At 40.6% G+C, this 12,613-nt stretch overlaps 1 protein-coding gene across 11 annotated transcripts in view; it reads right to left on the bottom strand.

The window, feature by feature from the left end:
• TBC1D5 (TBC1 domain family member 5) overlaps positions 1-11,470 on the bottom strand; it is a 289,347-nt gene extending 277,877 nt beyond the window's left edge. For 3 of the 11 annotated variants that reach the window (XR_004427683.1, XM_033166096.1, XM_033166095.1), the window contains exons 1-2: positions 11,383-11,470; positions 952-1,014 (exon numbers count right to left, since the gene is read on the bottom strand). The gene's annotated coding sequence lies outside the window, so the exon portion shown is untranslated. Of the gene's footprint in view, positions 1-951; positions 1,019-10,474; positions 10,548-10,879; positions 10,994-11,030; positions 11,160-11,382 lie in introns of those variants that run through there. The other 8 variants (XM_033166086.1, XM_033166093.1, XM_033166092.1 and 5 more) reach the window with 6 other exon arrangements.
• Between the last annotated feature and the right edge of the window lie 1,143 nt (positions 11,471-12,613).

Here is a 12,613-nt window from a genome sequence, read left to right as displayed (position 1 = left end):
GTTCTGAAAGCAATCATGAAGCTTCAACAAATTACTGAATGACAGTGCAACAATTGTCTGTATAATGGGTTTAATCAAGAGAATCTTTCCTGCAACAGAGAATGTGTCTCTATATCCAACACATAAAGAAAGTGTACAGGAAAGTACACTAGTTGTGTAAACTATGGAGAAGAAGAATGTGTTCATTTTTGCTCCAAAGGTTAAATATTTATCTTTATACAGCTATGGATACAGCACAAGCAAGAATGTGAACAGGTAAGTAAGTACGCAGTCACAAGTTACAAAATGCCATGTAAAATGTGTACCTACAAGGAAAAGTACTTCATATGCAGAAAATATATCTATCTATTGGCCTTGCAATGAATATAAACTTGCCTCAAAGCTAATACTTTAATTTTCAAGAAGCAAGTAAGGGGATAAAAAAAAAACCTAGTCAGTAACAATGCAGCGTCGAAAAGCAATAAAATCAAAATTAAGTTATAAATAATTTAAAGCTTGTCATGAAGATGTATTAATAATTCATCAGATAAATAATTTACTAAATAATCAAATAAATAAATAATGAAATACATAAATAAATCAGCAAATAAATAATTCTGCAAAATAACCTAAACAATAAGTCACTAAAACAAATGACAGCCTTACAAAACTATAATGATTTTCTAAATTCTGATAGTTTTAAATAAACAAATGTATATAAAGTAGATCAATCTTTGTTAGATAAAAATATATTTTTTCAGTGATACTGGTGAATTCCTGATTACACTGCAAAGGCTACACTTTAAATTTCATAAGAATGGAGCAATCTTCGTAAATTAACAAAACTGCTACTATATATCTTGTCCCTTACATTCCATGCGCTCCCTTTGTACAACTAATTTTTCATCAAATATATATGGACAGGCACTTTATAATATTTTTAATTCACATTCTTTTCAGTGCAGTACTTACAATACTGCTACAGCCCTCCTTCGTAGATTTCTTACTATCTTCTTCAAACCTTCAGAAGTTTTGCTGCAGGGAAAAACAAGTGGAATAACCTTAATTATTACAGATGGTATCTCATTCATTAGTGGATGACAACATTTTATTTGAAAGCATACGAAAAGCTGTTTTATAATTCTACAAAGCAACTTAATGTGAAACAACCATTACTGTTTGCCGACTACCTAAAGTTTTTAGAAGTCTTTGGTGGAATGATTTCAAGCAGACTGATGTGTGTTTGTTGTATTTAAACTGACACACAATCTGTGCAAACTGGCAGCCATTCAGTTATGAAGACAAAATGTGAGGACAAAATGCTTGGCTGACTTCTAAATCCTTTCTCAACATTTAAAGCTCATAGTCCTTGGAAATATACAGAGGTTACCAAGTTTTTACTATCTGAATGCACTCGCCATTTAAAATTAAAACAATACCATCCACATCCTTGAATGGTAGTATCAATCAAGGGCAGCTAGAAGAATGTTGCAAATCAAAATTCATTCAGGATTTGTTTTAGTATGCTAAATTGGAGCTCCAAAGCATTGTACTGCAAAACATAGTGGGACAAAAATGTTCCCAACTATACTAATTATAGTGAGTAGAATTATTTCCCACTACTGAGTTCTCTGTATTCTAAGAGTTCTCTATTTTATGGAACTGTCTTGAAATGTAATTGTTACCTGGCCCCAGTTTCTGGTAAATAGCAATCTAAAAGCAAGACTTGTAGAATTTCAAAGGTGCTTAGGGCTATTCTTACAGTTCCTGGACTTCTGTCGTGGATAAAGTCTGAACTAATTAGGGGACCATAATTAAGAGACAATCATACAAAAAACTATTTGTTATATATAATCCCTTGAACAGATTTGCACATCTCAACAAGGAAAATCAATATTGGAAGTGAGATGTGTTTTGCTGCATGGTCATGCCAAATTACCTGTAATTTTCCTGTCCACCTCTAGTTTAAGCAGTGGGAACTGTTCATAAAGATATCCAAGATATATGCTGCATCTCCTAAGAATCCTCTTAAGTGTTTCATATAGTAAACATTAAATTTCAGTTTAAAGGATATGTGCAATTAAGTGGCATCTTAGTATTAGCAGGAATTGCATTTACCGGTAGTCTATTAAATAAAACGTGGGGAAGGATGGTTCAGTGGTAGCAGCACATGCTTTGCATGCAAATTCAATCCCTGGCATCTCTAGGAAGGGCTAAGAAATACTTTGTACCTAAAACCCCGAAGAACCTCTTCCAGTCAGTGTGAGCATTACTGAGCTAGATGGGCCATGGCAGCTTCTTAGGTTCTTGTGTTTTTTCTAATTCTTTAAAATACTGTACAGCAGCATAGTTCCATAAATACTGTATAAAAAATGTATGTTTCTAATGATTACCATAGTGAACCAAGAGGAACAGTCTTTCAAAAGCAAACAATGAGCATATGATGGTGGGATGCAATACTTGATGCCGAGTATGTAGACATGGTTAGAACTGTGTTATTACATCCTATGGCACTTACTATGGCTGAATGGTAATAACTGAGTGCTGAGGACAAAAATATTTGAAGTCATCACAGAACTTACAGGGAGATGCACAACTTGTTGCAAGAGCTATCTCACTGTATCTGTTTCAATTTATTCACTCAAGTTGTCAAATTCACTGAAATTTGATCACATTTGCAAAATAAAGTTCTACTATTTTCCATCTAAGGTATTAAATATAAGGAATTTTCAAGGACACAGAACTATGGTGCAAGAGTTACCGGTATATTAACGAATACATGGCCACCTTTTTCCAAGAACACCATCCAGCTCTGGAAACTTTTGATTTATGGATATACAGTACTGTTTTAAAGCAGTTCATATATTAACAAAAATGCAAGAAAAGGTGGTAATACTGTTGCAGCTCTTATCCTATTGGCAGCATATCTACTTTAAATGGGGTGTTGTTTATTTGTTGCATATAGCAGAATTAATGACACTAGAATTAGCTTACCATTCTTGAAGCATTATATGAGATTATTCCTTGGTCTCTTCCTCTTTGATTTAGTACACCTTTTAAGATTATTTATTAATGTTTGGATATCTCATCCATCATCCATTATTATTGGTGTCGTAAATTAGAGGAATGGAACAAAGCACTGGACTATTCACTTTTTCCATATTCATCAATAAAACAATCGCCTCCTCTGGCATGTAGTGAAAGAAATAAGTTGGTTTTAGCTGTCAGACTGCAAGAACTCCCTCCTACATAAACAACGTCTTATGGATAATTTCTGAAATCTGGCACAATCACATCAAAGGACTCTGATGCAATTCTCCCCTACGAGGACAGGGAGAAATTGGGAGTACAACAGTGGAAAGATATATATGATTTGAGGATGAAGAAGAGCTGTGATAATGAGTGGGAGAAGGAAACTGGGAAAGGAAAGGTGTGTGCTGGCTGACTTGGGAAAATTTGGCATGAACTGTGGTTCAGGATGCAAGAGGCCTGGCTAGCTCTATGTAACACTGGGATTGTGTTGCCCATCAACCAGCACCAGCAACTGGGATGAGGAAGACAACCAATTTCAGATTACAAAGCAGTTTAAAATACTAGGTGACAGCTAGTGCAAACCAGCTTTGAGAAACCCCACCCTCATATCCACATGGAATGAGCTGCAGGATCATATTACTAAATGTGCTCTAGACATTTGTCATCATAATCCAGGATCCAAACTAGGTTCAGAGTAAACTGGAGCTCTCCCTGCCAATTCATTTCCTCTTCAACACTGAGAAGCTCATAGCAGCAATGGTGAGAGCCTCCTTTATGACCTAAATTGTGCATGGTAGTGCCCTGTGACATCATCAGCCACACAAGCTGTATTTCCCATGCTTCCAGGTATCCTGGACACAGATGTGTTTGCTCATATGAGCATCTAAGGGCTACTAGAAACTCTACCTGTTGCCACAAAAAGATAAATATGGGACAAGAGTGGTGAACAGGGGGGGCACAAGGAACCTAACTGGATCTATTCTGGTTTGGGTTGAGTTGAGATGAGACTGAATGTAAACTTAGTAAAAAAAGGGGGGGATTCTGGAAATAAAAGTAGGAAATGGCTATTTGTCCAATAAAGTTTAGAGACTAAAGATATAAACCACCCCACTTTGGAGATACAGCAGTAAAATTTCACTACCAGTAATGCCTTTCAGCAACATGCAATGATTATTAATTTTACTCTACAATTTCCTCCATGGGTATTTTCTCATAGGAGAAAGTTGTTATATAGCCTTTTATCTTTAAAACCCCAATCCCCAAACTATTTATATTAGGCATGATAATACATTTTGACTAAAACAACATTTTGGGCCCTCCTATTCCAGTAACAACTATGTCAGTGGAACAGATGTTAAAAGCCTAGACACAAAGCAGCTATGTTTTCCCACAAAAACTGACACAAAACTAAGTGTTCAGTGAAGAGGGCTATTACACAACTGGGGGAGAGAATAGAGAAGAGCCTGGCTGGATTTGATCTCTGAGTACAAGTTGCTGAATATAAGAGTAAGGAAAGCTACTTTAACTGTGCAATTTATTCACATTACCTCCCTTCTTCCTTCTAGGATATAGGTTGCAATGGCAGCTGTATGACTCTTCTTGGTTTTTATATCACAATGATATTGAGTAAAATATAATTAATATCTTATTTTGCTAGTATCTCTTACAAAGTCAGTTTTAGATATCTCTAAAGTACTGGATTGGACAATGGTCAACAAGATGGGAAGACTTCTGGAGCCACAGCTGTTGCTTTCCTCTCATTTACTGAAGCTTCCTTGGACTCTAATGTATTTATAGACTTTTATCACTGCAGAGGTGGTGATTATATGCAAGGGAACTGAGAAGCAATGGTTATGGATACAAATGCATGAAGCCCGAAGGCTTCTGGAGCAGAGAAGACCTCAATGCATTAAGCCCTATAAAAAAAAAAATTCTTGCAGCAAGGAAACTGTATGTTAGACTCCTTAATGACTGCATCATACGCACTGTTCACTCTAGTTAAAAAACTGATTAAAAGAATAATAAGAATAATAAGATAAGAATAATAAGATAAGCTCTTTGAAAAAAAGTCGGGTCCCATACCCACTAGACATGTAGGCAAGATAATCTCTATACCAGTATGCATAAGCATGATATGAATGTTAACTGCATTATATTCCTAAGCATTATTATAAAATTATATTGCCTTCCTTGAAGCAGTGAGATAACAAAAGCTACACTTAAAAAAAAACCTTTAGAAATATCCACCTTTTCCTGCTACTTTCAGGCAGCTTGGCATTATAAACTGCTGGACAGAGAGAGTTTTTAAGACTACTCTCGGGGGTCATATGCTCCAATTCACCAATGGAAGTAAAAATATGCCTACATCTGGTCAAAGTGCTTAGGTAATTAACACTGCTAAAAAGGCATAGAATTTCCATCAATCTGGAATTAGTCTCTGCAATCATTCTAATTACCTTATTGACTTCTTTCACCATTCCCCAGTTGCTCTTTTAAAGTTTAAGCTTACAGTAACCACACTTAAGAGCCCAAATAACTGTCCCATCTCTCATGCCCCTGATTTAATCTTTAATGGCCGATTCTAACATATATTATGTGGCCCATGAAAACTGCTAGCAGTACTTTTGCATGGTGGTAGCTTCCCACAGTAGTTTTAACATATCAAAAGCAGCTCACTGTGTGGATTGCCCAAGTCACATGGAGCCAGCCCTACGCCAGTCCCAGCTGCCATTAGTAGTGTGGGCTAAATAGCACTGGGCAGCCTCTGTGATGAGCAGCAATAATATGTTACAACTGCCATGTGGAGTCACTATGATTGTGGAAGAATGTTCAGAAGGTTCTAAGGGACTACTGTAACATACAACTCAGCCCAAAGAGGAATATAAACACCATCTATTAAAAATTAAGTATAGTGTCTGAAATACAGGAACTTTTAAACCTGCCATATTCGAAACAATAAACCTTCAATCAAGCAAGTAATGGGCAAACCCTAAAAACATGTTATCATATTAGAGGCTTGACACCAAGAAAGCACCATGACATACTCATCGTATTACACAATATACTGTCTCTCCTACCCAGTAAATTTATATTGATTCTAATGACAGTGATTTGTTAATTCAGAGTCCTATTTAAATGGAAGCTTTCCACTGCTGAAGTCAGCAGCCATGCCATTCATATATCCAAGACAATGAAAACACACCGATTTTCTTTCCTAGAACAAATATTAAACAGCCTGAAACACACAACTGGAATGTTTGACTTCATGAAATAAGTGCTTACTCAGCAAGCATACAGCAGGTAATGCGTTATTCCACTTAAATTTAGTAGCACTTTATTATCCATTTTACACAAGAATCCATAACAGCAGCAAATGTCTTGTTTGACACACAGTGAAAACCCTCAGATATTGTGTCTGACCTCTGTCAGATGAATCAATAATTTCTTTAACAGCGACAAAGCATCATGAGGAAAACAAAACAAGGTAACACAGAAGGTAGCATTCTAATAATGAAGATCGCCTCTGACAAACAATTTGATAGGTACATTGAAAAGATGGGCATAAGATTAAAAAATGGGCAAATTCAGTTTTCCTCTGGAACAATTTTTATTTGGTCAGGCATAAGAAAATTGAATTTATGATCATCATGGTGATGCTAAAATATGGCATTCTTTCTTTGTTTTGTATTTATCTGAATCTCTGTTTCCTTGAAAAGAACAGAATACTTCATACACACATTTTTATAAATATATGTATACATGCAAAACATGTGTATACAATGCACGCACACACACAACTATGTAACACTGTGTGTGTACATGCACACTGCTCAAAATACTTTGCCCTCTGAGGCCTGGAGCAAGTGTACCCAGCTGCCCCCCTCCTCTGAAGGGGCCTGTTGCTAAATTAAATCTCCAAGTTCAGAAATACTATGCCTATCCGCTGCTGGTGGAAGAGGTTAAATGGCAGGCGTTTGTTATTTCCTTCATGTTTTACAAAAATATATGTTATAAGAAGCAAAATTCAAGGTGCCAACTTCAGATTTTACAGCTCTTGAGTGGGGGATTTACAAGGTTCCCCAATACCGTCACTGTGGCACAGTGTTATATCACAGAAACAAAACACAGAAGTTAGTAAATACAATCTTATTATTATTGAAGTCTTATATTTTATATATCCTGTATACCTGAAGGAGCGTCTCCACCCCCATCATTCAGCCCGGACGCCGAGATCCAGCGCCGAGGGCCTTCTGTCGGTTCCCTCACTGCGAGAAGCAAAACTACAGGGAACCAGGCAGAGGGCCTTCTCGGTAGTGGCGCCCGCCCTGTGGAACGCCCTCCCATCAGAGGTCAAGGTAATAAACAACTACCTGACATTCAGAAAATACCTGAAGGCAGCCCTGTTTAGGGAAGTTTTTAAACTGTGATATTTAAAATGTATTTTAATATTTGATGGAAGCCGCCCAGAGTGGCTGGCAGAATGGCTCTCTCTACAAGCAATCTCTCTTCCACACACACTTACACATACAAATATGCACATACTTATGGTTTGAAACTTTTGTACTTAAAGCATTTTCTCCAGGCATATGCTTCACATTGAAGAGCAGCCTATAACTTCATTTGCCACCAGTGCCAAAGGAAGGCTCTTGCATGGTTTCATCACAAATTCTGATCAAAAAAACCCAGTGTACTGCTTTTTAAATACTTGTGGGTAGGCAGTTTCAGTGACCTAACCTGATAAACTATATCTGAAAAGTAAGCTCTACCCCCAGGGTAGAGAACTTGTGGACATTCAGATGTGGTTGGACTATGAGTCCCATAATCTCTGTCCCAACCAGGTGGGCTGGAGCTGGTGGGAGCTGGGAGTCCAATGGAGTTTCACTTGTCCCCCACTGTTTTAAATTCATGCAACAAACAAGTTAGTGATCTTTAAGGTGCCACAGCTTTCCTGCTTCTTGAAATACTTGTCATTCCCCACCCCCTTCATTTCTGTTACAGTTTCCTGGACAGAAAATTAAAATAGACATTTTACTAACCAAAACTGATACTTTCCCCACATTGTGGGTTTTATACCAGAAAATGTTACGTGTTGCATAATATTTAAATGTGCCTGTGCATGTACACAGCCACAGCCACATGAACACACCCCTATACAGAAAATTATGTGCAAGACTGGCTATTTAGTACTAACCAAAAACAGGAAGCCTCAAAAATGAAAAATGAAAAGAGAAATTTGTCTCTTAAAGTATTGTTCAATATGCCGAACACATTATTCCTTACAAACATACAAGGCATAATCTCCTTAGTTTTTAGTTACTGCCTTATTCATTATCACTCTGCACCAAATGAGGGCCAATGCACAATATATATTAGGGTAAATATCCCAGAAAGGTTTTAAAAGACAAGTATGCAAGTTATTCATGGGATGAGAATCAGCTCCCGCAATCCCAAAACTGCTATGACTCTTATGCTCCCTGTTCTCTTCCCAATCAGGAAATGCAGCTCCTGATACTTAACACCTTTGCCTATGTTCAAAGGGCATCATTATCAAAGGTTAAAACCAGCTGTCTCCAATGCCCTATGGACAGTGATGAAGAGGAAAAGGTGGACCATAGACAACTCTATGACATTAAATCCATCACCTAATGTTCTCCTTGAAGGTTTAGTAAGGTGCCTTAATCATCACTGGACTGCCACACTTATCAGAATCCACGTTGTGACAGATAAAATACAGGAAAACAAATAGTATGTGGGGAAGAGTTCCTCACTGAATGTGGCTATGCCAGTTGGTTCACTGTTTAACTCAAGTGTTCTTGAACAATTCATCCAACATAAATGGGTGGTGGTAGGGAGTCATGCCTCTGAAAACGAGGGTTTTCTGTCATTCTGTGGCTTGGAAAGCATCCTCAAGTACAATTACACTAACTGCATGCACTTTATGAATTTATTCATGAAATAATTTATTGCAAGCAAGACACGGCAGTCTCTATTAAAAGAAAATGAGTTGTGCTTAAGTCCCATTGAAATCAATGGGATAAGTTAGTCATGAGTAACTTGATGCCACATTAATTTCCACAGGACTTAAACATGACCAACTTATTCTGGACTGGGACACATAATTATTACATCCAGGCTGCAATTCCATGCAGACTCAGGTGGGAGCAACCCAGTTTAAACACAGTGGGTGTAATTCCACACAAACATGCTTACAGTTGCACTAACAGTTAATGAAACATGTTTTCTGAATGTGGCAGATTATCATTGACAGCTCAATAGTAACTAACCGTGTTTAATACTAAATGTGCACCAGCGTGCCATGTGTTTGATTGTGAACCAGGCCACAATCAGGGCATGCCACTTTTTCATCTTGTGCATAAAATGCAGTATTCATGCTCAAAATCCTATGTTGTGTCCCTAGTATACTTCCTAAACAAGAAACTTCACTGAATTATTATTTCAAAAGAGATGTGTTACTTTATAAAGATAATAGCCAGACACCAAAAAAAATACCTTACAAATATGTCCAAGTGCTTGGGCTGAACTGTAATATATAAATAGAACGCCTCTACAACACATGTAACAAACCACTTTTGAAGTCCCTGAAGTTTCATGATTTGCTATATAATAGGAACCACTTCATCTATAATATATGCCCAGAAGACACAAACTAGTTGCATGGATTTTTAAAAAAAATAAAAATCCTAGCCCATACAAATTAACACATCAACTCATAGGCACTAAACTAGGGACCTGTAAGCATGACAACTCCAAGTCTTTCAATAAAGTCTTCCACAATTCGAACACCTTAAGCCACTTTACGAAGTGGATTGATTGTGCTATTATCCCATATGTAGACTCTAATATAGTAGAGAGAAATCATACCACACTTTAAAAGAGAATCTGAAAATTGGGGAACTACAAGGTTCGTGTAACCTCAAACTGTTCTCTAAACTATGGGGTGTTCTCAGTACTTAGGAGGCAGCTTCTAGTTTGGTTTTAAAAAAGAAAAAAGCAGGAACAGAAACGATGAGTAAGCAGACGTCACAAAACTTCATTTCTGAATTTGGCAATGGGAAAACATTATTGCCCAAGGCCACAACCCTGTATCCAACTGCCTATAAATAAGCAGTGCTGGACTCAATAGGACTGAGTGGACATGTATAGGATTGCTCTGTAAAGCATGTGTGTGCGCGCGCACATACACATACATACACAATACACACACACACAACTTATTTGGTCACAAGGCCCACCAAACTCAACAGAACTGACTCCTGAGAAGACATGCATAGGATTCCACTGTCCAGAAGACTGAAGAGGGATATGAAAGTGAAACTACCATAAAACGGCAGAACTGAAGTTTTGTGGAGAGGCAACTAAGGAAAACCGAGCAGCTTGAGCCGGAGGAGCAAACAACAGCGTCGGAGAAGGGGAAAGGAAGGAAAAGTTCTACTAGCTTCACCTATGAGCAGATTAGGAGGGGGGTGGTGAAAAACGCCCACATAAGCAGCTCCCGTCCTCTTTCTCTTTCTCTCGCCTCTTTGAAAACAGCTGAGGGTGAGAAACTCGGCAACACCAAACCCAGCAACAGCGCCAGGAAGCGCCTCCCCCCAACCTGCTTCTAGAAACAGGCGCGCAGGGAGGGTGGAAGAGGAGCGGCCTTTGACGTTGCAGGCCTCAAAAAGAGCCACTTCCTCCCCTTCAGTGACAGCCGGGAATGGAGGAAGCCGTGGAGGGGACGGAAGCGGGGAGGAAAGAACGGAAAGGAAAGACCTGGGGTGGCTGCCGCCGAGGAGGCAGCAATTGGGAACGGGAAGGGGGGGGGGAGTGGCTGGGTGCGGGCGGCTTTCGTCGGCTTTTACCTGCTTGCCGTTGGTGCAGGGGCGCTGGAGAAAGCGGCTCTGCCTGCCTGCCTGCCTCCTCCCCTCCTTGCCTGCGTCCCTCCCTCTCTCCCTCAAAAGCCTTCCCCCCACGGCCCGCCAGGCTGGGGGAAAAGAGGAAGGAGGCCCAGCAACCACCTTCCTCGGAAGCCTTACGCCGGTAGCCGAGTTCAACCGCCGCCCCCTCGCCTCTTGCACCGCAGGCGCCCGCCTCGCTGAGGGGAAGCGCAGGCCGCCCACACCGCGCGGCGACGGCGCGCTGGCCTACACCGGGCGGCAGCTCGGAGCTGGGCGCTTTCGGGACGCCTGCTGCGGCCTCGTCGGTCTGAGGGGCCGGGGACTCCGTGAGCGGAGGGAGACGCGGGAAGGCGGGGGCTGTGGGCATGTCTTTGCGTGTGAGGCGTTTGGGAGGAGATGGGAGTCCGCAGCTTCCTCGCCGCTTTGGCGGGGCGCGAACCGGGAAACGGTCAGCTCAGCGCCTTAGACTAACCTTCCAGTTGGATAAAACGTAAAGGGAAAGCCAGGGGCTCCGTTGACTTTGAGGCCCACTAAGTCGAAGGGGACTTGCTTCCTGGTTACCGTGGAAGAGGGTGCTGAGGAGACGAGCGCGTTTCCTTTTATTGCCTTTGCCCTCGCCTCGCTTTCTACTACCCCCCCCCGGAAATAAAAAAAGCAACTCCCCCCCAAACCCCCCCCACCCCCCCCCCCCCACCTCAAATACATTCCTGTTGTTGCAAGCTACTTTTTCTGGAACTTGCTTTTAAATTGTTGGTGCATTTTTGTGTTCGTTTGCTTAAAGGTGAAGTGGCAGGAAGATTGTAAAGCAGGGTCCAGGGTAAAAGGCGGATCTAGACGGATCCTCATGAATTCATATGATTTTTTCATTCAAATGAAAAAAAACCACCATGATACTGTAGACCACATCTCAGTCTATGTGTAGCATCAAAAAAATCATGCATCCACTGTTTTGTGGGGCCACAATGGTGCAAAAACTTGGTTAAAAAACACGGATCCTCATGGATCCTCATGATTTCTGCATTGGGACACCCCAAACTCACCGTCAAATCACATATCATGTCCAGGGGCACAGCCTGCACCACAAAAATCTGGGATCCATGGCTTCCTCGCGACAATATGGCGCAAAAAACTTGGTTTTGAAGCACGGATCCTCACGGATCCGCACCCTTTTTGCATTGGGCCACCCCTAAACTCACCGTCAAATCACACATAATGTCCAGGGGCACAGGCTGCACCCCAAAAAACACGGATCCACGGCATCCTGGCAACACCCGTGGATCAAAAACGTGGTTCTGAAGCGTGGATCCTCACGGATCCGCACCCTTTTTTGCACTGCGCCACATCAAACTCACCGGCAAATCACACATCATAGCCAGGGGCACAGCTTGCACCACAAAAAACACGGATCCAACGCTTCCTGGCGACACCCACGGCCCAAAAACGGGGTTCTGCACCACAAAAAACATAGATCCGAGGCATGGATCCACATGAATTCATATGATTTTTTATATTGAAACAAAACAAAACCACCATGATACTCTAGACCAAATATTAATCTATAGGCAGCACCAAAAAAATCCACGTTTCCACTATTCCGTGAGGCCGCAATGGTGCAAAAACATGGTTCTGAAGCGCGGATCCTCACGGATCCTCACCCTTTTTTGCACTGGGCCACATCAAACTCACCAGCAAATCACACATCA

Source organism: Lacerta agilis, chromosome 12 (genome assembly GCF_009819535.1).
Source record: "Lacerta agilis isolate rLacAgi1 chromosome 12, rLacAgi1.pri, whole genome shotgun sequence".
Classification (NCBI taxonomy): Eukaryota; Metazoa; Chordata; class Lepidosauria; order Squamata; family Lacertidae; genus Lacerta; species Lacerta agilis.
Note: the sequence above shows the minus strand (reverse complement) of the source record. Positions and strands in the feature narration are given on the sequence as shown.